Source organism: Giraffa tippelskirchi, chromosome 6, assembly GCF_054371585.1.
Source record: "Giraffa tippelskirchi isolate mGirTip1 chromosome 6, T2T-mGirTip1v1.2.pri, whole genome shotgun sequence".
NCBI classification, from domain to species: domain Eukaryota; kingdom Metazoa; phylum Chordata; class Mammalia; order Artiodactyla; family Giraffidae; genus Giraffa; species Giraffa tippelskirchi.
This window is the reverse complement of record NC_137280.1, coordinates 102,748,741-102,775,824: the sequence shown is the minus strand read 5'-3', so window position 1 is coordinate 102,775,824 and position 27,084 is coordinate 102,748,741. Positions and strand designations below refer to the sequence as shown.

At 39.5% G+C, this 27,084-nt stretch overlaps 1 protein-coding gene across 2 annotated transcripts in view; it reads left to right on the top strand.

Moving 5' to 3' along the window:
• MEGF10 (multiple EGF like domains 10) overlaps nucleotides 1-27,084 on the top strand; it is a 536,959-nt gene that overhangs the window by 258,771 nt on the left and 251,104 nt on the right. For both annotated transcript variants that reach the window (XM_081504085.1, XM_081504088.1), the window contains one exon: nucleotides 3,243-3,390. The gene's annotated coding sequence lies outside the window, so the exon portion shown is untranslated. The remainder of the gene's footprint in view (nucleotides 1-3,242; nucleotides 3,391-27,084) is intronic.

Below are 27,084 nucleotides of genomic sequence, written 5' to 3'. Positions count from 1 at the left end.
ACTGAACAGCTAAACCACCACTATGTATACTATTTTACTGATATAAAGAATATTTAGTAAGTAATTTACTAACTGTAATAAAATATACAGTATTACAGTATTCTCTATTGTAAGCTCTATATAAGTAATTGATTCTCACAGAATGCTTTCTTTGATTTTTGCCAGATTCTTATCCATGACAAACTTATGGTTGTAATTGATAAAGGTAGCTCTCATCTGAATGTATGTATGTATTTTCATTCGCATTAATGAATAAGCTGAAAGTGAAATGACAGTGTTGAATCTTGACTTATTTGTCAAGGACATGAGTGACTTCTTTGTTGAATTGGATAATAGTTTTCAAATATTGGAAGATTATCTCTCAATTTTTTGTGCTATTCACAATGTAACAGATACAGACAAGATGCACTGTAAAGATGAATCTACATTGTTGATATTTTCTCCATTATTTTCTTAAGTCCTTAGGCCAGAGGTCAGCAAACTTTCTCTAAGGGTGAGATAGGAAATACTTTAGGTTTTTGGGGTTAAATGGTGTCTATTGCAGCTAATCACCTTGGCCATTATAGCACAAAAGCAGTGATAAACAGTATGTCAAAAAAAAAAAACTTAGCTGTGATTCAGTAAACTTTAGGTTGAATTTGGCCTACTGGCCATAGTGACCTCCATAGTATACGGTCAACAAAGCAATAAATTAAGCCCTGATTTTAGAACAGCCAAGTTTCGTGATGTGAATATTTCTACCCTAGCCAATTTCATGGTATTGATATGGTGATTAATGCCAGTTTGAGGAGAGCAGCATGCCATTCTGTAGTCTTACCACCATATAGACCCCGCAGACAAAAACTGCCCCAAGAACCTTGATAATAGTAAAATGTACTAAAATAATTAGAAAGTGATTGAGTTTTGAATATTTATTAGCGTTGCTTTTAACATGATTTATTTCATTGTACATTTGTATAATTTATTTTGTATTAATGGCTGTCTTTAGCAATCAGCTCATGAAATTCCTGAAAATTAAAAAAAATCAGCTCTTGTGAGCTGGCATAAGCCAGCTCCAGCACACCACTCTGTGTAGCCATATGGGGAAAGAGAAAATTTGATTCGTTATTTACAGTATATACCAGAATAAATTCCAAATGGATCAGAAACACAAATGTAAAAATAAGACGAAACCATGCAAGTACTAGGCCAGACACAAATGAATTCCTCTATAACATGAGAGAGGGGAAAACTTTCCAAACTGGGGCTTAAAAGCCAGAGGCTCTAAGGGAAATGAGATAGATTAGCTTTAGAAAATGACCTGAGAATTATTCTTTCTTTTTTGCATTTTCTGGAACGACTTCTATAACATAGGAATTGTGTTTTTAATGGTTTGATAGAATCTATTTTAAAAGCATCCAGCCTAGAGCAATTTGGAATGTAGTTTAACTACCAATTAAATTTCTTTGGTCCTTGTAAGTCTATTTTAAATTCCCTTTTTATTCTCATACCAGTGTGGCATCCTATGTTTTCTAGGAATTTATCCATTTTATCTGTTAGTTTTTTTAAATCTGCAGTTATTTCCCCATCTTCATTTTGATCTGTGTTTTATTTACTTTTGTTGTCTCCTTTTCCTCTTGATCAGTCTTGTCAGAGGTTTATCTTGGTAGCTTTTTCAAAGTAGAACTTTAATTTTATTAATTTCCTCTACTAAAAAGTCATTATATTGTTTCTTTCCCTCTCTTATATCCTTTGTCTTCTTTGGGCTTGCTTTGATGTTCTTTCTTATAACTTCCTGAGTTGAATGTTTACCATATTTCTTTTCAACTTTTATTGTTTCCTGATAAGCGTATTTAAAGGTATAAATGTTCCTTCTAACACTGCTTTAGGTATGTCCCACACATTTTGTGTTTTCATGTTCATTCAATTCTAGATAGTCTCTCATTTTGACTGTAATTTAATTTTTTAACCTATATTTAATAATATGATATTTTCAAAATATAGGACATTAAAATTTTTTTCCTGTTATTAATTTCTAATGTTAATTCATCTGTATGGTATTTTTCCTGGCAAGTTTATTGAGACTTTCTGTACACCTGATCTATTAGTTTAAACATGTGTATGGTTCTAAAAAATGTGTGTTTGCTATTTGTTGCATGAACTATTATAGCATATATATCAAAGCATATATATTATACATAGCATACCACTGAACATACATATCAAAGATCTCAACAATATACTTAATAGTATAAGCCCACTAATTATACTGTTTAGATAAAGATCTGCTTAAGTTTTTTTTGCTTAATACATTTTTGATAATTTGGTTTTAAATGCTCTGTTTATCTGTTTCTCTCTACATGTCAAGTTATTGTGACCTATTACTGGGTTCATATATGTTTGTGATGGTTATCTCTACACTCTATTTTTTGTTTACCTTTTACCTTAAGCTTTTTAAAATCAGCTATTATGATTGCTATTCTAGCCTTCTTTCATGGTTTTGGGTTTTTTCCCTTGTCTTGAATTCTTTCATTCTCAACCTTTTTGTGTCTTTTGGTTTTCAGAATTTTTCTCAAATAGGACATATTTTTGGATTTTGTTTTTATTTCTTAATACCATCAGAAAATATTTTTCTTTGTTAGTTAAATCCACTTAAATTTATTGTAATTTCTTTTATATTAGGAATTATTTCTCCCACCATGTCTTATATTTAAATTTGTTGCATTTTCTACTGGCCCAAAAAATTATTCTATTTTTGTTCAAAAGTAGCAGCTTTTAAGGTACTTATTCATGTTTACTTATGCTATTACTGCCTTAAATTTATCAATGTCTATATATCCAAGGAAAACATTTTCTTCCAGAAATAATGAAGAGATCAGCTAAAATAATCAAATTGAACAGTGAGCACAAGATGACAAATGGGAAAAATATTTTTTAAATATTAAAGGAAAATAAATTTGAACCTAGAATTTTATATTCAGCCTAATTGTCTTTTAACTGTAGTGACTTAAAAGATATATATATATATATATATTTATTTATTTATTTGTATATATGTGTATATACATATATGTTCATTTCACTTCCAGTGCCTAAACTTTAAAACTACAGAACAGACAACTGGGAGGGGAAGATGGAAGTCAGGTGTGGGTGAGCAGGACAAGTTGGAACTTTTGTACAAGCACATGCTGGAACCTGGGAACAGACTGAAATTCATGTGAGTTCTTGTTGCCTCTAACCTTGATCATATATGTTTCTTGCAGAAATTGGGACCTTTAATCACAATGGCCAAACACTCATCTGATCCAGGAGAACCTGATCTATTAGTTTAGAGAACCTCAAGGTGATCCATGAAAGGTGGAGCTTTTGAAGACTCCACTGCCTCTTGACACCACTGACATGAGCTGGCAAGTAAGTGACAAGGCCCTTAGAACTTTTCGTGGGGATCTAGCTTATAGTCCCATAACTGGGAATATACAAGCAAGGGAACTTGGAGAAAGGGAGTTCAGCCTAGCTAACTTGACATTGCGCAAAGTCACCACTCACAGGCATTGGTCTTTTTCCTTCCGCCACCTGTATCTTTTAGCTTTTTGGTGTTTTTTGTCTTTCTCTCCTCTCCTGCTGACCTCGAGGAGAGGTTCTCAATCTGATCTTCCAACTCAGTGATTTATTCATCACTTTTGTCCATCTTGCTATGTATCTTATCTATTGCTTTTGTCACTTCGGCTATTACATATTTCATACCTACTACTCAATTTAGTCCTTTCTTATGTTTTCTTGTTCTTGCTTCACATGCGTATCAGCCTTAGCCTCTTAATGTATTCATCTTCATTTTAATTTCTTGGTCCATTTCCTCTTATGCTGCTGCTGCTAAGTCACTTCAGTCGTGTCCGACTCTGTGCGACCCCATAGACGGCAGCCCACCAGGCTCCGCCGTCCCTGGGATTCTCCAGGCAAGAATACTGGAGTGGGTTGCCATTTCCTTCTCCAGTGCATGAAAGGGAAAAGTGAAAGTGAAGTCGCTCAGTCATGTCCGCCTCTTAGCGACCCCATGGACTGTAGCCTACCAGGCTCCTCCATCTGTGGGATTTTCCAGGCAAGAGTACTGGAGTGGGGTGCCATCTGTATAATTTATATGGTTTATACTGTTGAGTTTGTTGTCCTTCTTATGTAGTAGTTGTATTCCTTATATGGCTTTACGGCTATTTCTTCTGAAGAACTCCTCTTCCCCTGAGAATATTGGTTACTACACATGGCTCTGTGCTGGGAAATGGCTGTAGCTCAGCCTTCACTTGATGTACCTGTAGGTGAATTAAATCCAGGGAAGAGAGGCTCAGGGACCCTAGAACTGATAGTGTTAATTCTAAATTGCCCACCATCTACAAATAACTTCTCTAGTCTGTATTTCTCACTGAAACTCTCTAGAAGCAGTCTCCATAGGTTCACTCTCCCTGCCCTGGGGATTTGGAGACTCCCCAAGACTCGCTGGTCAGTACACGGCCACCCTTTCCATCCCTCCTTTCTTTTGCAGGGCTTTGGCATGTCTCTTGTTCCCTCCGGGTCCCTGCAGGCCCTGCTGTGGTTGTCAGTTTCCGTGGTGACTGGCAGGCTGTGACCGTCCACACTGGGGAGAAGCAAGAGCAGAGCAGAAACTCCCCTCTCACCTCTCTTCTCAGAGCCGCCTCAGCCGCCCTCCCTGCCTGACTGAAGGCTTTCTCAACTCTCCTCCCACCCCTACCCCTCCACAGCCCCACATAACACTTTCTGAATCTTCAGACTCCCCAGGGACTTCTCCTAGTGTTTTATTTATTTTTAGTCATTCCTTCCTCAAATCTAAGTTTCCCTCCAGTTCCTATAGTTTCTCTCTGGTTGATTTTCAGGAAGCAGCCAGTGGCCAGTGTAGTTTGTCATTTTGACAGGGTGAGAGAATGGTTTATAGGATGAGCAGGTGTACCAGAAAAGGGGGAAAATTAGAGACGGCAGATGTATGAGTTGTAAGAACAGAGAGGCTACCAGTGCACACCAAGAGATGCTTTCTTATGCACTTAATTCTTAAAGTTTAATTTATCGATCTATCTACCTATCTCTAACTGTGCATTTGTATTTATGTATGTATGCATATATATGTGACTTTAAAAGTCAATGCTTTCAAGCTTATAATGGAAACAGGAGTCTTCACCCTTTCTTCTCCAAACTTCTGCTCCCTCAAGGCAACATGCTTCGACCTTTAAAAAAAAATGTTGCTTCTGGTGTTTGTTTCCACATTCTGAGTAACATGCTTATGTAACTGTTTCTTGATATTTTAATGTTAGATACTATCTTTGGTTTATGAATATATAAGATGGGGACTTGGTACTCACTGTATTTTCCCTTCCAATGAGTTCTCTTCCCCGTCTTGCTCCAGCTCCTAATATAGTTACATCACGGCTTCCATTAGTAATACTGAATGTTTATACTATCATGCCCATGCAAGCAGTATTCACAGTTAAGACCTGTAGCATGCTAAGATTATATTTCCTGCCTTATATAACCTTGTATTTTCTTAGGGTTAATACTCTAGCCTCGCCCCATCCTCACCACCCACTCTCTTTAGCCTGTCCTGGTTTTCTGATAAGAGTTGTTGGATAGTTTCAGTTGACCTACCTGATTCTTCCCCTCCCCCCTCCTATTCTAGCTCCATCTTCCTGCTCACAGCAGAGTGCTGGTTAAACCTTCCCTTTATCATCATCTTGAAACTTCCCTTGCCCACCTCCCTGTGTTAGAGCTCCTGTTTCTTAGTTCTGTATCTCCTTATTTCTTGATTCACTCCTTTATTTGATGAAGAAACTAATGTTTTCTGGTTGCTTCCTAAAAACGAGTCCGTAAGACGTAAAAACTCATGTCGGGTGTAGTGGTCATCTGTTATTCAGACTGCCCCACATTTTTGAACACCCCTTTTCCCATCGTTTTAGTAGTTTTCCCACATTATAAATTCCACATTCTTAAAGAAGGGCATTTCCTAGCTGTTCAGACATGTGGTTTTGATTACACTCGTCAGCTGCATCTGTGTGCGAGCCAGAGTCTGGGTCTGGAGCTGGATTACTTGGGAAGGAGGCAGGGCCTGAGGCATCCATTTGACAGGTGCAGGTCTGGGTGAGGCCGCACAGCTGAGTGTGAGGATCCAAAGTGGTGGCAGAGGCAGAGGCAGGACCTGGAACTAGTGACTGCAGCCTCCTGGCTCGGTGGTTTCAGTCAGAAGCAGTGACTCCCTCGCTAGGTAGCTCTTTGCCTTGATGTTGGGGTGTCACTCCTGGAAACACAGTCCCTTTCCTTCCCTTTAGTCTATGGACTCTATCTCATAACTAGTCCTTTTAGCTTAAACTGGTCTCTCAGTCTGCTGTGCTATGCTTAGTCGCTCACTCATGTCTGACTCTTTGCGACCTTATGGACCTGTAGCCCACCAGGCTCCTCTGTCCATGGGGATTCTCCATGCAAGAAGAGTGGAGTGGGTTGCCATGCCCTCTTCCAGGGGATCTTCCCAACCCGGGGATCGAACCCAGGTCTCCCGTATTGCAGGCAGATTCTTTGCTGCTTGAGCCACCAGGGAAGCCCCTCAGTCTGTTAGGACCGCTATAATAGAGTACCATAGACTGGGTGGCTTAAAACCAACAGACGTTTATTCCTCACAGTCCTGGAGGCTGGAAATACAAGATTAGGGAGCCAACATGCTCCGGTTGGTGCAGATCCTCAGCAAGGTTGCAGGTGCCAATTTCTTGCTGTGTCCTCACATAGTTCAAGGGAGCTTTCTTGTGTCTCTTTTATAAAATATATTAATCTCATTCATGAGGGCCATTCACCTTCCAAAGGACCACCCTCCTAATACCATCACACTGGGCATTAGGATTTCAACATATAAATTTAGGGGACACTAATATTCAGACCATAGCAACTGGTTAGAATAACTTCCGCTATGTCAAATTAACCTGGCACTTATGCCTTGCATGCCTAAAGGGGTCTTTATTCTACTGTAACACATGAATTTGATTGAGAATAGAATTTGGAGCATCTTCCTCAAAAACTAGAAAGCATTTCTACATTACCTCTGGCTTCTATTGTTGTTGCTTAGAAGCCTGAGGTCACTCTTTTTTCTGAATCTACATGGGATTCAGTTTTTCTCTGCAAAGTTTTTTTGCGTATCTCAAAGTCGAATTTACTTTAAATTTTTTCTTTTTATATTACCATATCTACAAATGGTCATGGTCATATTTTAAAGACTCAAATAGTTCCAGATGTTGTTTTATGAAAAGCCACTATTTCCTGATTTTTTGCTCCCATTTCTGCATGATAATAAGCAACCACTTTTACTACTAGTAATCCCGGTGGCTCAGATGGTAGAGAATCTGCCTGTAATGCAGGAGACCCAGGTTCCATCCCTGGGTTGGGAAGATCCCCTAAAGAAGGGAATGGCTACCAACTCCAGTATTGTTGCTTGGAGAATTCCATGGACAGAGGAACCTGGTGGACTATAGTCCATGGGGTTGCAAAAAGTTGGACAGGACTGAGCGACTAAACCCAAATAGTTAAAATGCATTTTTAGCCCAACAAAATGAATCCCAGGAAGCCTTTCAAAATTCTCACATTTAACTGTTATTCACTTTTTCAAGAAAACATTACACATAGAAGAAGATGACTACCTTTTACCTAAACAAACTTTAGGATGTAGGAGTTAGAGATCTCAGAATAGCAGTTATTGGTGAGATGTTCCTGTCTATTTACTCATTTGATGGTAGAATCTGAATCTGGGCTGGGACCTAAGGTATAAGAAGCTTCTATTTCTAAGGAGTGGCTCAGTGGATGAATGAGAGGTCTTTGAGGTTCCTGGAAACCAGCATTCAGAATGGGACTCCTGGCCTCAGAAAAGGCTGGGGAGTGAAATCTTAAGAGCTGCATTTGAAAGCCTAGAAAGGTTGGTGTGGAACTCATCCACTGAGCCTAGTACTGTGTGATTGGAGTACCCCTCCTGGGAACCTAGAAGAACCATTAGAGGCTGGGCAGGCAGTGCACTGCAGTGGCCAGCATCAGCTGCTCACTTCACTTTGGATTCTATTTAAGCACCTTCAGAAACAGCAGCATCAGGCAGAGGAAGCCACTCCAGGCTGTCCAGGCTTGAGCCGCTGCTTCATTTGCTCTCCATGTGCCTGCTCACTCTAAGCTGACCAGCTTGGGTAGCTGTGGTGAAATTCTCCAGCCATAAGGGACTGTGTTTGGCCCCAAGGGAGCAAAGTAGCAGGACAGAAGCGAACAGGGTTCCCTCCTTAGACTTTTTAGCATCCTGCAATCCTGGAATTTCTGCATGCATGGAAGGGATGAAGGGATCCAAGAGATAATTTCCTGCTAATATGGACATTGGGGGCTTGAGTGCAGCCTCAGGAATCCTCCTGGGGCAAGACTGGCTGTTTTTCAACAAACAACCTTGAAGTAAGATGTGCTGGTTTACATAAATTATATTTTGCTGATGCTATCTCTCAACACTTTTTGACACTAACAACGCTGGTTACCTGCTATATGGAATATTTATGTCTCCCTTCATCCCCCAGATTCATATGTTAAAATACTAATCCCAATGTGATGGCATTAGGAGGTGTTGCCTTTTGGAGGTGATGACTTCATGAGGGTGGAGTCCTCATAAATGGGATCAGTGACCTTATAAAAGACAGCCTAGAGAGCTCTTGCCCCTTCCTCCACGTGAGGACACAATGAAAAGAAGACTGCTGTCTATGAGCCAGGTGAGCAGGTTCTCACCAGATGCCAAGTCTGGAGGCACTTTGATCTTGGACTTCCCAGGTTCCAGAAATGTGAGAAATAAATGCTTCTTGTCTAAGCCACCCAGTTCATGGTATTTTTGTGACAGCAAAGCAAGACACCTGTGATTTAACTCTTTTAAAAAATTTAACAGTTGAAGATGAGAGGTTGGGGAGTGAAAAATGGGAGAGACTGGACCTGCCATGATTTTCTTTGTCCAAAACTCTACCCCAAGTTGCCCCTGTTGAACCAAGAAAGTTTCTACAACTCACAAAGCTAGATTTGAATACAATTTGCATATCTATGCTAGCAGAATAAGACATTTTATCAAAGATAAAGAAAAGTCTAACAGGTTTAAAGTTGGGCATAAGGAACTCTGACCTTATTTTCTCCAAATAGCCAAAAACAAAAAAACTAAAAAAAAAAAAATCCCCAAGCCATAAAACAAAACACCCAAAACAAACAGAAATACTTGGTGCATCTTGAATTTTTATACCAGGGTGAATTAGATAGTTTCTACAAACAATGATGAGCCTGATAGGAAACTCAGAGCAGTGTCAACTGCTGAAGCTTTTCTGGAAATGAAAAGGGGCAAATTTTCAAACCAGACCACATATCTGTAACCCTCACTAAACGGCCTGTTTGCTCCATCACAGCTGTTTTCAAGGTCCCTCATTTAATCCAATGTAAACTGGACCCACGGAGTCTTTTAGTCACACATTGTCTTGCCACAGTCATATTTGTACAGACATTGTGTCAGCTGTCCTGATTCCATGGATGATGTGGGGCTGTAGCTATGACTGTGACTAATGAAGGACACATTTGTCCTTTGTAGTTAGAGAGAAAAGGCACCAAAGAACAGATCCATGTATTAAATGGAAGGAGTAGGTTGGAAATGAACAAATGTATTCTAATAAGATAAGGGAGGTTACTTAAATTTGATAGTAAGTGGTTGTAGCTTAAGGAAATTCGAGTATGAGAGGTTATAGTCAAGCATTTTTTTTTCATGAGAAAAAGCAAATCTCTAAAGCAGGCAGAAATAATCAGAATGTATCAGCTCAAGAGAGAATAAGATATGGCACTTGGAAAGGAAAGGTAATATTGGCAATAATAATGTTCAGCCTCTGTTATTTCTTGAGGCCAGTTCAATAAAATATAATGTTACATTAGCAGTTTCTTGGAAAAAAACCAATCAACTGCTCTTCTTTTTTATCTATGGCTTTATATTCCACATGAATTATTCACTGCTGTGGTTAGTTCCTCATAGTTGGTGCATCCCCAAAGAATTCTGCGATGTTAAATAACAATGAAAGTAAAGTTTGTAATATTTTATTTAAGAATAAGTATTAACTAAAGCTTTATTTATAAATGATCATCCATTTATTTTTAACCTAAATGCTTCCTCAATTTCGCTATTGATTTCACTCCATTTAAATCTAGGATTTGCTCTAGTCTGATGTATTATGTTATCTTTTTCAATTCAAAATATCCTAGTCACAGGCAGAGTGATGTTTCCATGTTGCTTGCTAACCTGTTACCTTTCCATAGCCTCAGAGTGGTGACTGTGTAATGTGTTACACTGAGAACAAAATCAAGTCTGAGGCAGTGTCTTCTAGGTGTTTCTGTTTAATCAAGGTGGGTACCAGAACTCTAACATCAGCTAGGGTTTATTTGGTCCATTTATCTGTATGATAATTCTGAGGGTCTTTTTAACTAAGGGTTTTATAAAGATAATGAAATGATTTTTTGAGAATAATTGACACCAAAGCCCTGGAATTAAAACTAATGATCAACTTTGGCATTAATATAGACAACAAACTACAAGCTATCAGAAAGTGGAACTTGATCTCATTTTCTAGTTTTCCTCATCTGCGTGAGTGATTCAGAGAGTTTTTTCTGTTAGCATATCTCTCCTCCTGAGTTCCCCTTTTCTTCATCCACAGCCCATGCTTTTCAATGACCCTGGCTCTCTGCTGGGATGGGCCCATATTGCTCTTTCTCTGGCTCTGTATATGTCAGGACTAAAGATTGTTTCAAGCCTAGGCTGTATCAGTTGTTACTGTGCTTGAGTGTGGGATGCTCTGGAAAGTACTGATGTCCTGCTGTACTTGTGTGCCTGGATACAACTATGGATCTTATTAATAGGTGCATCCCTCCATCCTTCCTTTCTCAGCTGAGCACTGTCCTGCGTCCCCCCTCTCTCCTCCAGCTGTCATGTAGTCCTCTTGCTGTTGACTTGGGTGATGTGTAGGATTCTAGTCACCTGATTTTGGCTGAAAAAGTTTCTCCCTCATAGCTGTTGCTGCTGCTGCTGCTGCTGCTAAGTTGCTTCAGTCATGTCCGACTCTGTGAGACCCCATAGACGGCAGCCCACCAGGCTCCCCCGTCCCTGGGATTCTCCAGGCAAGAACACTGGAGTGGGTTGTCATTTTCTTCTTCAATGCATGAAAGTGAAAAGTGAAAGTGAAGTCACTCAGTTGTGTCCGACTCTTGGCGACCCCATGGACTGCAGCCTACCAGGCTCCTCCGTCCATGGGATTTTCCAGGCAAGAGTACTGGAGTGGGGTGCCATTGCCTTCTCTGCTCCCTCGTGGAGGTAAAGTGAAATAAATTCCTCCACTCAGTGGTACTAAGATAACTCCTACTCAGTGCCCTTAAACATCCCCCAGACAACAGTGGTTCAGGACACGTATGGTTCCTGTCTACAGAACATGCAAAGGTAACCACATAGACATGAGGATATGTGTGTAGAATTAGGGAGAATGGCTCACACCTCCATCACCAACAAAACTCTCTCCCTCCCTCTCTTTCCCTACCTTTTTCTCTTCCCTTCTTACTCCTTCCAGTTGCTTTGGAAAGAAGTATGATTTACCACATACTGGACACAGAAGTGGTGGCTTATTAACCCATGTACTCAGTCACTCACTCTTGTCCAACTCTTTGCGACCCAATGGACTGTAGGCCACTAGGCATATTCCCACACATTTTTAATCTTGACTCTGCATCAGATTAATCTCTAACAGCTTAAAAAAAAAAGAAAAAGGATAAGAAGCCTGACCTCACTTCTAAAGTACTGAAAATGAGTCTCTGGGGATGAGAATCTAGAAGTCTGTATTTTGAAAAATCTCCACTCTGTAAGTAATAATACGCAGCTAGATTTGAGAACCCACAGTCTGAATGTTGCCTGTTGTGACAATGATGTATCAAATGTTACATCTGATTGCACTGATGATGCTAGTTTCGTTTGCCTGTCTCTGATGGCCAGGCTTGAGGGATGGAATAGTGACAAGGTTGAGTATATATAAATGGTTACATCAGGCTGCTAGTGTTCAAATCCTAATTCTACTCCTGTATGTTTTATTGAGCAAATTATTTAATCTCTTCATGTTTCAGTTTATTCATCTGTAAAATAGCATTAAAAATAGTACCTATCTGATAGCACTGTTGATGAATGAACAGGAGACAAAAAGCAGTAAGAACAACACCTGCCATATAGTAAATGCTGTTAGGATATTAGCCATTAGCATTTTATGATTATGCTTGAATCATAGGGGTCTCCTAGAGTTTGAAAAGACTTTAAAAGATGATCTAGTCTTCAGGCAGTAGTATATTATTATGATTCCCATTTGACAGATTAGAAAACTCAGGCTCTTAAGTGATATACTTGCCCAAGATGATTCAGGATGAAAACAGCAATAATTATGATAGCAAAAACAATAACAAGTAGTATCTATTGTGTGTTTACAACATGCCAACACTGTATTAAGTGTTTGAAGTATGTTATATCATTAACCCAGTGGTTTTCAACCTTTAACACGCATACACAGTCATCTGGCGATAATGTTAAAATGTAGATTCTGTACATCTGGGATGTGGCACAAGAAGTCTACATTTCGGTTTTTTTTTCTCTCATTTTTGATTTTTTAATTGGTGGAAAATTGCTTTACAATTCTGTGTTGGTTTCTGCCATACAACAGTGTGAATCCATCATAATTATATATACATCCCTTCCCTCTTGAGCCTCCCTTCCCATCCCCATCCCACCTCTCTAGGTCATCAAAGAGCACCGGGCTGGACTTCCTGTGTTAGTTAGCAACTTCCCACTATCTGTTTTACACATGATCATGTATATATGTCAATGTTACTTTCTCAGTTTGTCCCAGCCTCATCTTCCCCTGTTGTGTCCACAAGTCTGTTCTCTACTAGATTCATCAGTACCATTTTTCTAAATTCTGTGTGTGTGTGTGTGTGTGTGTGTGTGTGAATCACTCAGTCGTGTCCGACTCTCTGTGATCCCATGGACTGCAGCCCGCCAGGCTCCTCTGTCCATGGGATTCTCCAGGCAAGAATACTGGAGTGGGTTGCCATTCCCTTCTCCTCTAGATTCCATATATATGCATTAATATACAATATTTTTATCTTTCTGACTTCACTCTAGATTCATCCAACTCAGTGCAACTGACACAAATTTGTTCCACTTTGTGGCTGAGAAATATTGCGTTGTATAAATGTACCCAAACTTCTTTATCCATTCATCTGTTGATGGACATCTAGGTTGCTTCCATGGCCTAGATATTGTGAATATTGTTGCAGTGAACATTGAGGTACATGTATCCTTTAGAATTGTGGTTTTATCAAGGTATATGCCCAGTAGTGGGATTGCTGGGTCATGTGATAGATTTATTCCTAGTTTGTTAAGAAATCTCCCTACTGTTCTCCATAATGGCTGTATCAGGTCAGATTCCCACAAGCACTGTAGGAGGGTACTGTTTTCTCCACATCCTCTCCAGCATTTATTGTTTGTAGATATTTTGATGATGGCTGTACTGACTGGTGTGAGGTATATACCTCATTGTAGTTTTGATGTGCATTTCTCTAATAATGGGCAGTGTTGAGCATCTTCTCATGTGCTTATTGGCCATCTGTATGTCTTCTTTGGATAAATGTCTGTTTAGGTCTTCTGCTCATTTTTTTGATTGGGTTATTTGTTTTTCTGATATTGAGCTGAATAAACTGCGTATACATTTTGGAGATTAATCCTTTGTCAGTTGTTTCATTTGCAATTATTTTCTCTCATTGTGAGGGTTGTCTTTTCATCTTGCTTATAACTTCCTTTGCTGTGCAAAAACTTTTCTTATTAGGTCCTATTTGTTTATTTTTGTTTTTATTTCCATTAATCTAGGAGGTGAGTCAGAGAGAATTTTGCTGTGATTTATGTCAAAGAGTGTACTGCCTATGTTTTCCCCTAAGAGCTTTATAGTTTCTGGCCTTACATTTAAGCCTTTAATCCATTTTGAGTTTATTTTTGTGTTCCATTCTTTTACATGTAGTTGTCTAGTTTTCCCAGCACCACTTATCGAAGAGGCTGTCTTTTTTCCATTGTTTATTTTTGCCTCCTTTGTCAAAGATAAGGTACCCCTATGTGCATGGGTTTATCTCTGGGCTTTCTATCTTGTTCCATTGGTCTGTATTTCTGTTTTTGTGTCAGTACCATACTGTCTTGATGACTGTAGCTTTGTAGTATAATCTGAAGTCAGGGAGATTGATTCCTCCATCTCAATTTTTCTTGATTGCTTTGGCTATTCGAGGTCTTCTGTGTTTTCATACAAATTGTGATGATTTTTTGTTCTAGTTCTGTCAAAAATGCCATTGATAATTTGATTGTGGTGGTTTAGCTGCTAAGTCATGTCCAGCTCTTGCGACCCATGGAATGTAGCCCTCCAGGCTCCTCTGTCCAGGCAAGAATACTGGAGTGGGATGCCATTTCCTTCTCCAGGGGATCTTCCCGACCCAGGAATTAAACCCGGGTCTCCTGCGTTGCAGGCAGATTCTTTCCTAATTGAGCTACAAGGGAAGCCTTGGTAATTTGATAGAGATTGCACTGAATCTGTAGATTGCTTTGGGTATACAGTTATTTTGACAATGTTGATTCTTCCAATCCAAAAACATGGTGTATCTCTCCATCTGTTTGTGTTGTCTTTGATTTCTTTCATCAGTGTCATAGTTTTCTGCATACAGGTCTTGTCTCTTTAGGTAGTTTTATTCCTAGGTATTTCGTTCAGTCACATTCACCATTGCAGTAAAAAGATTTCTACACTTCTAACAACTTCATAGGCAATGATAACCCTTCTGGTCCAAGACTCACCCTTTGAACAACATGGGTTTAACCCACACAACAACTCTATTTGATGGGTACTAGTTTTTTTCCTTATTTTGTGTATAATAAACTTAGGTTGTGAGGATATATAACTTTCTGGTGATCACAGGTCTTGGAGCAGTGGTACTGGGCTTAAAGTGATTCTCATGCCAGAGCCTGCCTCCTTTATCAACCTGCCTGACTATGAGTATGTATGTAACAGGGGTATCTATGCCATTTTGGCAGAATGTTGAGCAAATGGCGTGTGTTTCCCAGAGTTTTAAATTTATGTGTCTACTTGAAGGAGAGACACTGATATGGCGTTTTATATATTTTAAATTGTTCATTACATCCCTGACCCTTCTAGCTAGCCGCTAGAGTGACCCATTTATATCTGTGGTTTCTCTTGCACATAAAAGAAAGTCCTAAATTCTAGCTGATGGTAAACCTAATGGTCAGGTCTCTCCTGAGTTATAACATGCTCCACCACTCTTTTAAATACTGACCTTATTTGATTTGAACCCATTTCAAGTTTAGAATTCTGGGCTCGATAAACTTAGATTGGATCCTCAGCCTTTCTGTGCTGACTCTGACTTAGCCTCTGCAGCAGACACAGAGATGCATCGCTCAGGCCCCCTTTGAAGAAAGAACTTGTTGCTCAGCATCAGGAACGCTTCCAGGTGTTGACCCCTTCGGGTTTGCTTCAGCTTTGGATCCCAAGCCAGCTCTTCTCTGCTCCTCCAATCCTGGCCATTTCCACTAATGCTCACACTCTCATGGGCACCCTCTGCTCAGAGCTCCTCTTTGGGCTGGCAGAGGCTTTGTGAGGTCGGCATCATCATCTGACAGCTTCCACAATCAATTTTACTTTCTTTCTTTTTTTTTTCACAAATATTACTCCCCAGCCTGTGTGTGTGCTCAGTCTCTTCAGTTGTGTACGACTCTTTGCGACCCTATAGACTGTAGCTTGCCAGGCTCCTCTGTCCGTGGAATTCTCCAGGTAATAATACTAGAGTGAGTTCCCATGCTCTTCTCCAGGGGATCTTCCCAACTCAGGGTTGAAACCTGGGGCTCCTGCTTTGCAGGCAGTTTCTCTACTGTTGAGCGTCTGGCGAAGCCCACTCCCCAGCATAGTGAACCTTTTACATTTCTAACTCCATCTTAGTGTCTTTTCCAACCAACACCTCCTACCACTTAACCAAGTGAGAGCTCTAAGTCAACCCAAACCAGTGCCTGGATAGGCTTGGCCTAATACTTGGTAGATATCTATGCCCGGGTAGGTGCTTAAATTATATATTGATATAATCATTCAATAGACAGGTGCATATTGAGTAACCATTGGGTACTCATACCTTCAAAAGCATAATCATCTCTTCTAAATGTCTCAGATAAAGGAGAAATGTGCCAAATTTAGATACCATGCCTCTATTTAGCCTTTGGTTCCTGTGGTGAATTGTTTGCCAGAGGTTAAAATTTACATCTTAGGATCATTGGGTGCTGCCTACAAAATTATAGCATTGTGATACAGTGAGGAAAAACAGATGTCACCAAAATAAGATAGGAAGTAAGTAGCAGTGTCTATGGTGGAAAGAATACAGACCATGAGTCAGCAACATCGAACTGCAGCTCAAAAAGTAAATCACACAGTGGATACAGAAAAATAAACAGAGTAAAAGATTGAGGGTTTTTTTTGGTTTGGTTCTTGTTTGTTTCAGGTTTTGGTGGGGGGTTTTTTTTTGGTTTTGTTTTTTGGACTATTTATTACTACTACACAGACTCCTGTGTCATGGTTCTAATTTCAGATGAGGAGTTGTCAACATGATTTGATTGGATGGATTCTCAGAAACCCCTCCCTAATTACCCAATATCCATGTACTCCTATATTGGAGGGTTTGAAGTTTTGAAAGAGGGGGCAGGTAGAGGAGGAAATGGCAATTTTTGAGCATAAACTGCTCGCCAAAAGAATAGTCACTGCTGTTTAGTTGTGTGTGGCTGTCAGTGGAGAGGTGATGAGATGAAGCTCTGACTGTCCAGAGGATGGACTGAAATCTTTCCATCTCTGGAGAAGGATAAATGACTGAGAGATGGAAACAGTGTTGGGAAAGAAGTAAAAGGCAAGTCCAGTTTAGATTAAAGCACATTTTGGGTGCAATAGCCTGAGTCTTAGAAAACCTGTAGGTTAGAAGCAAACCATAAAAAAAAAAGCAAATTAGAGTTACGCAATGATATATGTGGATAGGCAGAAAGGTTTGAAAAATGCATTATTAAGTTGAAGAAGGAAAGTGAACTACCAAAGAAATTCTCTAGAAAATGAGCTCTGCTTAGTGCAGAAAGGGTAATTGTTGTTGTTCAGTTGTTTATTTGTGTCCAACTCTTTGCAACCCTGTGGATTGCAGCACGCTAGGCTTCCCTGTCCTTCACCATCTTCCAGAGTTTGCTCAAACTCATGTCCATTGAGTTGGTGATGCAATCGTTTCGTCCTCTGTCGTCCCCTCTTCCTCCTGCCTTCAGTCTTTCCCAGCATCAGGGTTATAGTTATATCGAAAGTTGAATTTCTTGTCAACAAAGATTGGCATTATAAGTTAACCTGGGAGATTTTGTGAAATTGACATACTTGAAGGTAGCTCCAGTATGGTCCTGCATGGAGTTGAGAAAACAAGCAATAACCAATTTTATTTTATTTATTTATTTTTTATTGCCTCCTCTGAGCAGCTGGCACCCAGTCAAACTCCATAGAGAACTTCCACCCAGAACTTGGTGGAAGATGTGTTAGATGTTTGCTTGGCAGACTGGTTTCCCCGACCAGACTGCCTGTATCTTGAATGCAGGATCATTTCTTTCTTGTGTATAATCATATTCAAATGCCTGGAACAGCACCTGTAAGGTACTTAATAGGTGCTCAGATAATATTTATTTTTTATTTATGTATTTATTTTGATTTTTTTTTAGTGGTTTTGCCATACATTGACATGAATCAGCCATGGGTGTACATGTGTTCCCCATCCTGAACCCCCCTCCCACCTCCCTCCCCATCCCATCCCTCTGGGTCATCCCAGTGCACCAGCCCTGAGCACCCTGTCTCATGCATCGAACCTGGACTGGCAATCTGTTTCACATATGATAATATACATGCTTCAATGCTATTCTCTCAAATCATCCCACCCTTGCCTTCTCCCACAGAGTCCAAAAGACTGTTCTATACATCTGTGTCTCTTTTGCTGTCTTGCATATAGGAGAAATAACCAATTTTAAAATCTATCTAGCTCCCACAATTCTCTAATCTATGGAAAAAATTAACATTTTTACTTTTTTTTTTTCACTTTACCTACAGTTTGATGTGCTTGCAGCAAAGGTTTGAATGTATAGTTTTCTGAATCAGTAGCCTAGAAACCCACCAGAGCACACACAATGAGGTAACTCTGTCACCCATGGAGCAGCTAAAGTGGCAATCAATAAATCATAAAATATGCCCAAGAGGGCATTATAAATCATTTAGAGTTGCTATTAATATTTTAGACATGTTCATTTTTAGCAGTGTGTTAAGGTTTAGTGTTTGCATTCCATTTTTAATTTAGCACTTGATAATTGAAATATGATACTGTTAAAAGTGATGTAAGTTTTTTTTGGCCGGTTATTTAAAGATTAAATTGAATAAGGGAACTGATTGTTAGCTTTATTCTCTCTAAAATTCCCTCCTGGTACTTTGGGCACTGGTTCTCTTGGAGTGCGGTACGGTGTAACCATTGGTGTTCTCTGGTAAGGAGGGAGCATTCTGATGTCCTTCCTGATAATCCCCTTTCCTGGCTCTGGAGCTTTCCCTTCTCAGGAATGTGGCAGTGTGATGGCTGGCAAGGGGACCTGTTCCTACCAGGCTGCCTAGGACTTTCCTAGTTTTAGCACTGAAAAGTCTTGGGTTCCAAAAAACCTGTTGGTCCAGGTCAAACAGATGGTTGGTTACCCAGGCTGGTCCCCAAATCCAAAGTAATATTCTTTGGCAGTACTGGCCCAGGAAAAGTGGTGGACTTTAACACATTTGTTAGTAGCCCTTGTTTACTTTCTTTCTGTGACCTGCAGGCCATTCCGCTCCTGACTTCCTTGGTTGCTTTGTGTTTTCTCTAGTTGTTCAGGGCATCCTCTCAGACTATGCTTCTGTGGATATCCACTTCTTTCATACTATTAAAAGCATCTCAAGTGATTAATAAAAACCACTCACTACTGAGAATCTATTTTGTGTCCAGCAGCGTGCTAAGTATTTTTTATTTACAATATCATAGGTCTTCACAAAAACTGTGTGAGTAGAATACTATTACCCTTACTGCTTATAAGGCAATTTAGGTTCAGAAGATTAAGAAATTAGGCAGGTGGTGGCCCAGAGGCTAAGGCTAAGGCTTCCCTGGTGGTCCAGTGGCTAAGGCTCTGTTCTTCCAATGCAGTGGGCCTGGGTTCTATCCCTGGTCAGGGAACTAGATTCCACGTACTGCAACTAAGACCTGGTACAGTCAAATAAATAAATACTTTTTTTTTTTTTTAAGAAATTAGGCAAAGATCTCAGACCTGGTCACCAGAAGCTGTCTTTATTCTAAAGCCCATGGGTATTTCTAAGTCAGAACTTGGTCCCCTTAGGGACTTGCCTGCTGATACTTATGGCTTCGGTGTGTGGATCTCTGTTAAGAGATGCCAACATTGTAATAGCTCATCCTTCATGAATCATGACTTACTAGCTACCTCTTTCTAGAATACTCACTTTCTTTTAAGCACAAAGGGGTAGTTCAGGTAGCCTTCAGGTGTCCTGGAACAGGGCTGCATGATGGACAGGTTCTAGTTTTCCCAGAGTTGGTGAGGAGCAGAGATGTATGTCACTTAGGACTCTTGATTTTTTTAAAGTGACACAAATGTGACTTGAGCTAGATGAAGAAGTAGGTGCTTCCTGGCTTACCCAATTGTATAACTGTAAGGTATAAGGGTATCTCTGGCTTCAGGTGTGGCTGATTCAAGTATAAACAGCTTCATCAGGACATTGTCCCTCTCCATCTCTAAGTTCTGCTTTCCTCTGTGTCAGCACCATTCTGGGCAGCCTTTCACATATAGTGATTCCCACAAGCTTTCAGTTTAGAGCTTCTTGGTTTATCAATTTCAGGAAAATCCCAGAATTTAGTCTGTTGGGCTGATTTAAGTCATATGTCTGTCTCTGAACCAACCACTGAGGCGGGGAGGTGGAACACACTGTTTACTAAGTCCACACTTGGATTAGGGGATGGAATGAGGTCATCTGACCTGAGTCACATGTGGTGGGAGGGGTGTGCTTCATCAAAGGGAAATAGAACTTTACTATCATAAGCAAGGGAGGAATAGCTTCTGAGCAGGGAAAAACTAGAGATGGACACTTAAAATAGCTATTTAAATTGAGTGGGTTTGAAGGTGAAATGAGAAAATATAAAAGCATTTGATAAACTAAAAAGCACCATGTAGTTAAAAAAAAAAACTCTTTTATTAATTGATGTACTGCTCCACTCAGAGTTGAGAAATGAAAGGCTTTAAAAGCTTGCACTTTGATTTGGTTTGTAGATCATTCAGTAGATACCAATGCAAGTAAAACCAGCATAGCCTTACTGGGGAAGCACAGCTGTGGAATATATATGTATTTTTTCTATTGATTTTATGGAGAAGAGCGTCATGGAGGGGGGTCCAGGGAGCAAAGAGGGGCTGGATAGCTTGGATAGCCTTGTATATCAAGAAAGGTCTATGGTCAAAGAAATGTACTTTTCCCTCTTCAAAACGATGATTTATTTTAAAAAGTAAATATTGATTTCCTTAATGCAAATAAAGTTTATATGCAGTTTACTGTAGGTGTAATGTAGTCTAAAGTGAAAATGTTAGTCACTCAGTCGCGTCTGACTCTTTCTGACCCCATGGACTGTAGCCCGCCAGGCTCTTCTGTCCATGGAATTCTCCAGGCAAGAATACTGGAGTGGGTAGCCATTATCTTCTCCGAATGTAGTCTAAGTTCATCACATAAGCGTCAACTTGAAAAGATTACTACTTACTCTAATTGTATGTTTTCTCCTTTTGCTTCATGGAGAGAACTACCCCTCCCCCCACCCCAGTATATTTCTATTGTTCAGAAAGCTGTGTAGCCACTTCCATGACTTAGGAAGTTTCTGCTCAGATGTTGAGCCCATTAAGGCAAGTTCTTTCCAGTTTAATTACCTTCATGGAATGCCTCCAGAAGAAGGCAAGATGTCGCTATATCCTCAGCATTCCCAGGGCCTTTTCTGCTCACTCTACCTGTCCTGAATCTCATTTGCCTCTGAGGAAAGAAAAATTCCCTTAGGCCATATGGTTTAGCCATCATGAGAGAAAGTATCTGTACAATGTATCCTTCTCCCTCTCAAATCCCATTTATTCATTCTTCACATTAAATGCTCATCTCCACTGAGAGTGTGCTTTAGTTAAGTCTAGAAACACCTAGAAATGGAAAAACCTGATTCCCAAAAAGACACATACAGAAAAGTATATGAATATATACATATAATTATAACTCTTATGGATATTTTATTATAGAAATGTATGTTCATAAAAATGTTTAAAAAAAGAAGTAAGAAAAAGATTAAAAAATCATATTACAGCACTCAGATAATTGTGGAGGCTGTTTTCATTTTTAGAGGGAAGAAGGATGGCCTGGCATTTCATATTTTCTCATTTATAAAAATGAGATCATGTTAAAACACTCATTTATATAATCTTATTCTTAATATAGCCATTGCTGGTTAATATTCTTTTCTTCAACAATCTATTTCTTAAAGGGATTATGTCTTATTTTTTCTCCTAAACATCTACTTTAAAATGTTCTTGAGCACCAGTTGCTAAATACAAATGTATAGTGATTTTTCTTTTTGCATTAACATACTGCTACCCCTGCCAAGAGAGATGTTTGTATTTTAATACTGCTCTTCTATAGACAGTGCCTTAGTGCAGGGAAATAAATCTAACAATTGGTCCCCTGGGGGACATTTTAAAACAGAGTTCACCATTATTTTTTATCATGACACATAATCTGTCCATTCATTTGCCCTTAAGAATGACCCAGCTCTAAAGAGAAACTTACCCCTTCTTTCCCCATGAGTGTTTATAGAGGAAAGGGAGGAATCAGATTCAATATTTATTTTAAATGGCATTGATTAAAGATCTTGCTGTATATGCTTGGCATATTGTATCAATGTCAGCTGTACCCTTGAACACAATGCATGTCTGGTATACCAGTTAGCCACAATCACATTTTAAAATGCATGATTCTCTGTTCATTTATATGTGGTACACAATCGTGTTAGATTTTGAAAATGGAACAAGAAGACACCCAACTATTAGTGTATTTCTGTCACTTGAGTTTCTCAGAACATTCTCTGATTGAACAAACATGTATTTTTCTTATGCCAATATCTTTGTAGTATGAAAAATTTCATTTCACCAGTGGGGCAGAATGTTTCCACTTTAGAATTGCAGAAATATAATGTTTAAGTTGGGTAAAATAATGCCAGGGAGGAAATTTGGAGGAAAGTAAGTTGCAGATAAGACTAGAAGTGCCAGATATGGTCAGTTTGAAAGTGGGCCAGAAGACTTCCTTCTAAGAACCAGGGAATGAGTCTGGGTCTTTGATCAGAGCAGGGCAGTAGAGTAGGAACCAGAGCTGACTTTGGGGTAGTACTTATATCCAAATACTCCTTTCCATGAGAGGAGGTTTGCTTCTGGTATCTCATGGGTTGAAGAGGCCATAACAAGACAGGATGAGGTTCAGGCAAGGCGTCAGGAAGCAAATGTTAGTTTAGCAGCAGATCAATTACCACCACGTACCAAGAGCTGCAGGTATGCTAATTGCTAAAGTCTAGGGATGTCTCTGAAACAAGCTGGTGGAAACCTGTGGCAGCAGCAGTTAAATATGGCTTCCCTGGAGGGTCCATGCTCAGGACTAAAGGTTGTTTCCAACATTACCCCTGGCACATCCAACTACTCGTATAAGAGATAAAGGTAATTGATGCCAAGAGCATGGGAGCATGGGCAACCAGGTACATTTTAAGAGCTGTCATTTTAGCCTGAGCATCTTGTTTGGTGGGGAATGGTAATAGATGAGACTGAAAAAGCAGTGGGAGAAGAGAATTCTTCTAGAGAAGAATTTGGATGTTTTCTGTGGGTGATGGGAAAACTTGATGGGTTAAAAGCAGAAAAGTGACAAAATCAATCTTGCCACAGAGATAGATTATTCAGGCAGAAATGCAGGGGTTTGGAAAGTCAAAGAAGATTAATATGGAAGGCAAGGGAGCCCATTAGAAGGCTAGGGCAATAAAAAGATATTTGTGGCAGCACTATTTACAGGGGTAAAAACACTTGAAACAATCTCAGTAACAATAGGATAGGAGTGGGTTGATAGGATAGGAATACGATAGGATAGGTTGATACGATAGGAATGAAGCTGTGCAGTCATGAAAAAGAATATAGTTCTCTTGATATACTGATATGGACTGATATGGACTGTTCTCCAAGACATGTTAATTGAATAGAGCCAGGTTCAGAGTAGTGTGTGTGTTATTTTAAATATTTGAATGAAAATAAGGAAAAAATAAAAATATATGTTTGCATAGGCATAAAACCTAGTATCAGGCTTAACTTTGAAGGGAATCTGGGGTGAGAAAGGGGCTCAGGACTTACTATACAATCTTTTGTGTAGTTGAAGTATTTTCCAGGTGCAAGGATTATGATTTTTAGACACTCAAAGCCTTATAAAATAGCCTATTTGAGAGAAGAGTTTTGGAACTTAGTGATCCCAAGGTATGGGTTTTGCTGAGATCAAATCTCTTAATTGAAGCCACCGAGGCTTCCCAATTAGTGTGTAATGTCTTGACCCATTCCATTCTTTTAGTGGCTGCAGCCTCTCCATTCTGGCTCAGTGGGTAAAAAATCTGCGTGTAATACAGTAGATGCAGGTTTGATCCCTGGGCTAGGATGATCCTCTGGAGGAGGAAATGGCAACCCACTCCTGTGTTCTTGCCTGGAGAATTCTATGGACAGAGGAGCCTGGCGAGCTACAGTCCATGGGGTCGCACAGAGTCGGACATGACTGAGCATGCACACGTCTCCATTCTAGCCCCCATCCACTTTCTGGCCCAGGTGGGAGATGACTTGGGAGAATGGAGCATTAGAGGAGCAAACTGGGACTGTGGGCATTCTTGTAAATCTTCCCCCCTTACCTGAGAATTCTCTGCCACAATACAGAATTCTGCCTGCTTTCTTCCTTACCATGCATCCCAGTTTTATGGTGATAAGAATAGATAATAATCTTTATGTGGCATGATGTTATGGAGGCCAATATTTGGTGAATAATACATATTTTATTTAAAAACAGTTGTTATGACAACTGCAGTGAACACAGGGATTTCATGTTGTTAAGGAAAAAAGAGTACTCTCCCTCCAACCCCCAAGCCTACTCCTTCAAACCAAGGTTAGTTCTTCGGTGGCTTTTAAAATGTTAACTTCTGGATATAAATGTGTAGACATAAAACCAAGCAGAGATCTCACTCCCAGTGGGTTATTCATGAGCTTGCCTTTTGTCCAAGATACTTCAGTTCTCTCATGTTGCTTAAAGGCTTTGAAGGAAAAAAATCCTAGAACTCCGTGGTATAGATTTTTCAGTCTCCCTGAAGCATCGAGAATTGTTTTTTATTTCTCTTCCCTTCTGAATCCATGAAAACAAACCTTTTTTTTCTTAATACAGTTTTATTCACACATCATTAAGCTGACTTACCATATTATACACCACTGTAGGCTTAGCAATCATGCTTTTCTCTCATTGTGGGAATGAAACAATTATTCAGAATCTCATATAAAAAAAGAGATTTTGCCCGATCCTGAAAGTACACATCACTGGGAATTTTGCTAAAACCTCTGATGTTATTAAAGTTCACAATGAGGGAAGGCATGGAGGGATAGCGATTAAGCAAATTATAAATGCAACAAATAAAATGCTAAACTGTAAAGTAGGAGTGTGTGGTCCTTGGGGCTCAATTGGCTGACATAAAACATTTCCAAGGAATAGTTTTTACCTGGGGTTTCATCATTCCTTACTTTACTTTGGAAAGTGCATTTTGTTGGATGGTTTGGTCTGTGTTTTGGAACTCCCTGATCCCAAGTTTGCTCTCTCAAAACACATGCTACAATTGTTTCCCTCAGTAAATGCTAGAATTTTAAACATTCTGTAGTCTTCTCTAGCACAACAAAGAAAGAAGAATCAAAAGTGATTATCCACTAATGTTTAGTGCTCCGAGACAGGATCACACACAATAACGAGTTGACAACACACGGCACAGTTTGGAGATAAGTAAACAAGGGACCATTACTCCCTACTGTGAACAAACACCTGGAAGCTGAGACAGTGGCAGGAAAATAAATGACCAGCCGCAAGGTTAAAAGCTCATCATTCAAGGAGTGTCCTTCATCTACTTGAAAGCATCTGAAAAGTAACCGGCACCAGCATTAACTGCAAACTCATTTGTAAGGCTTGGCGGCATCTCTCCACTTGACAGTACCCTAATCACTCATCTTGTGGCCTGGGAGTGTGCAGACTGTGCGTGTGAAAAGACAAAGTGAATACTGAACACCAGCAGGATTTTACCACATGGATGCCTGCCAGTGGAGGCAGAGGCAGACTGGAGGAACTAGATTTTTCAGACAATCTTTACTTGCCCCTTTTCCCTCTCTTTCAGATCAATCTATTCCAACCATCTTTCAGCTGTGGTTTTTTTTTTTATGTTTTATAATGAGCTTTTTCTTTTTTTTAGTTTTAATTTTTTATTTTATTTTTTTAAACATAGTCATTTATTTGGCTGCACCGGGTATTAGTTATGGCGAGTGGGATCTTTGATCTTCCTTTCGGCCTGTGGCATCTTTAGCTGTGGCACGCGAACGCTTAGTTGCAGCATGGGGGATCTAGTTCCCTGACCAGGGATTAAATCCAGGCACCCTGCACTAGGAACATGGAGTCTTAGCATTCTCTGGAACTACCAGAGAAGTCCCACGTCTTAATTTTTTAAAGAGAAGTTTAGGTTGACAGCAAAATTGAGAGAGGAAGGTAGAGATTTCCTTACCCCTGCGCACATAACCTCCCCCATTATCAACATCTCCAGCCAAGACGTACATTTGTTAAACTGACGAACCTATGTTGATACATCATGAACACCCAACGTCCATAGTTCACATTAGGGTTCGCTCTTGGTGTTGTACATTCTATGGATTTAGAAAATGTACAGTGACTTATATCCACTATTATAGTATCATACAGAGTTATTTCACTGCCCTGAAAATCCTCTGTGTTCTGTCTGTTCATCTCTCCTTCTCCAGCTCCTAGCAACCACCAATTTTTTACTGTCTTAATAGTTTTGCCTTTTCCAGAATGTCTTGCATTTGGAATCTGGAAAGGCTTTTCAAACTGACATCTTGAGTTAGTAATATGCATTTAAGTTTCTTCCATGTCTTTGCATGGTTTGATAGCTCACTGTTTGTTTGTTTGTTTTATGCTGACAGTGCATTATATGGTTGTATCACAGTTTGTTTATTCTTCATCTACTGAAGGACATCATGATTGCCTCCAAGTTTTGGCAACTATGAATAAAGCTGCTGTCAGCATTCTTGTGCAGATTTTTATGTGGACATAAATTTTCAGCTCCTTTGTGTAAATAACAAAGAGCATGACTGCTGTATGATATGGTAATAATATATTAATTTTCTAAGAAATCACCGAACTGTCTTCCATTTTGTATTCTCACTGGCAATAAGTGGGGCTGTTGTTCTACAGACTCACCAGCATTTGGTGGTGTCAGTGTTCTGGAGTTTGGTTGTTCTAATAGTTGTGTGGTGGTATCTCATTATTGTAATTTGTTTAAATTTGCTGTTTAATTTTCGTTTAATTTAAATGACATAAAATGTGAAGCTTTTTTTCATATGGTTATTTGTCATCAGTATATCTTCTTTGGTGAGGTATCTATAAAGGTCTTTGTCCCATTTTAAAATCAGATTTCTTGTTTTTTTGTTACTGAATTTCTTTGAAATTTGGTTTTTTGAAGAAGGAACCAAGCAGGAGGAGTTTTCTAATATTCAAAATGAAAATGCAACATCAGTATTTCTATGAATTAACCACAATTTAC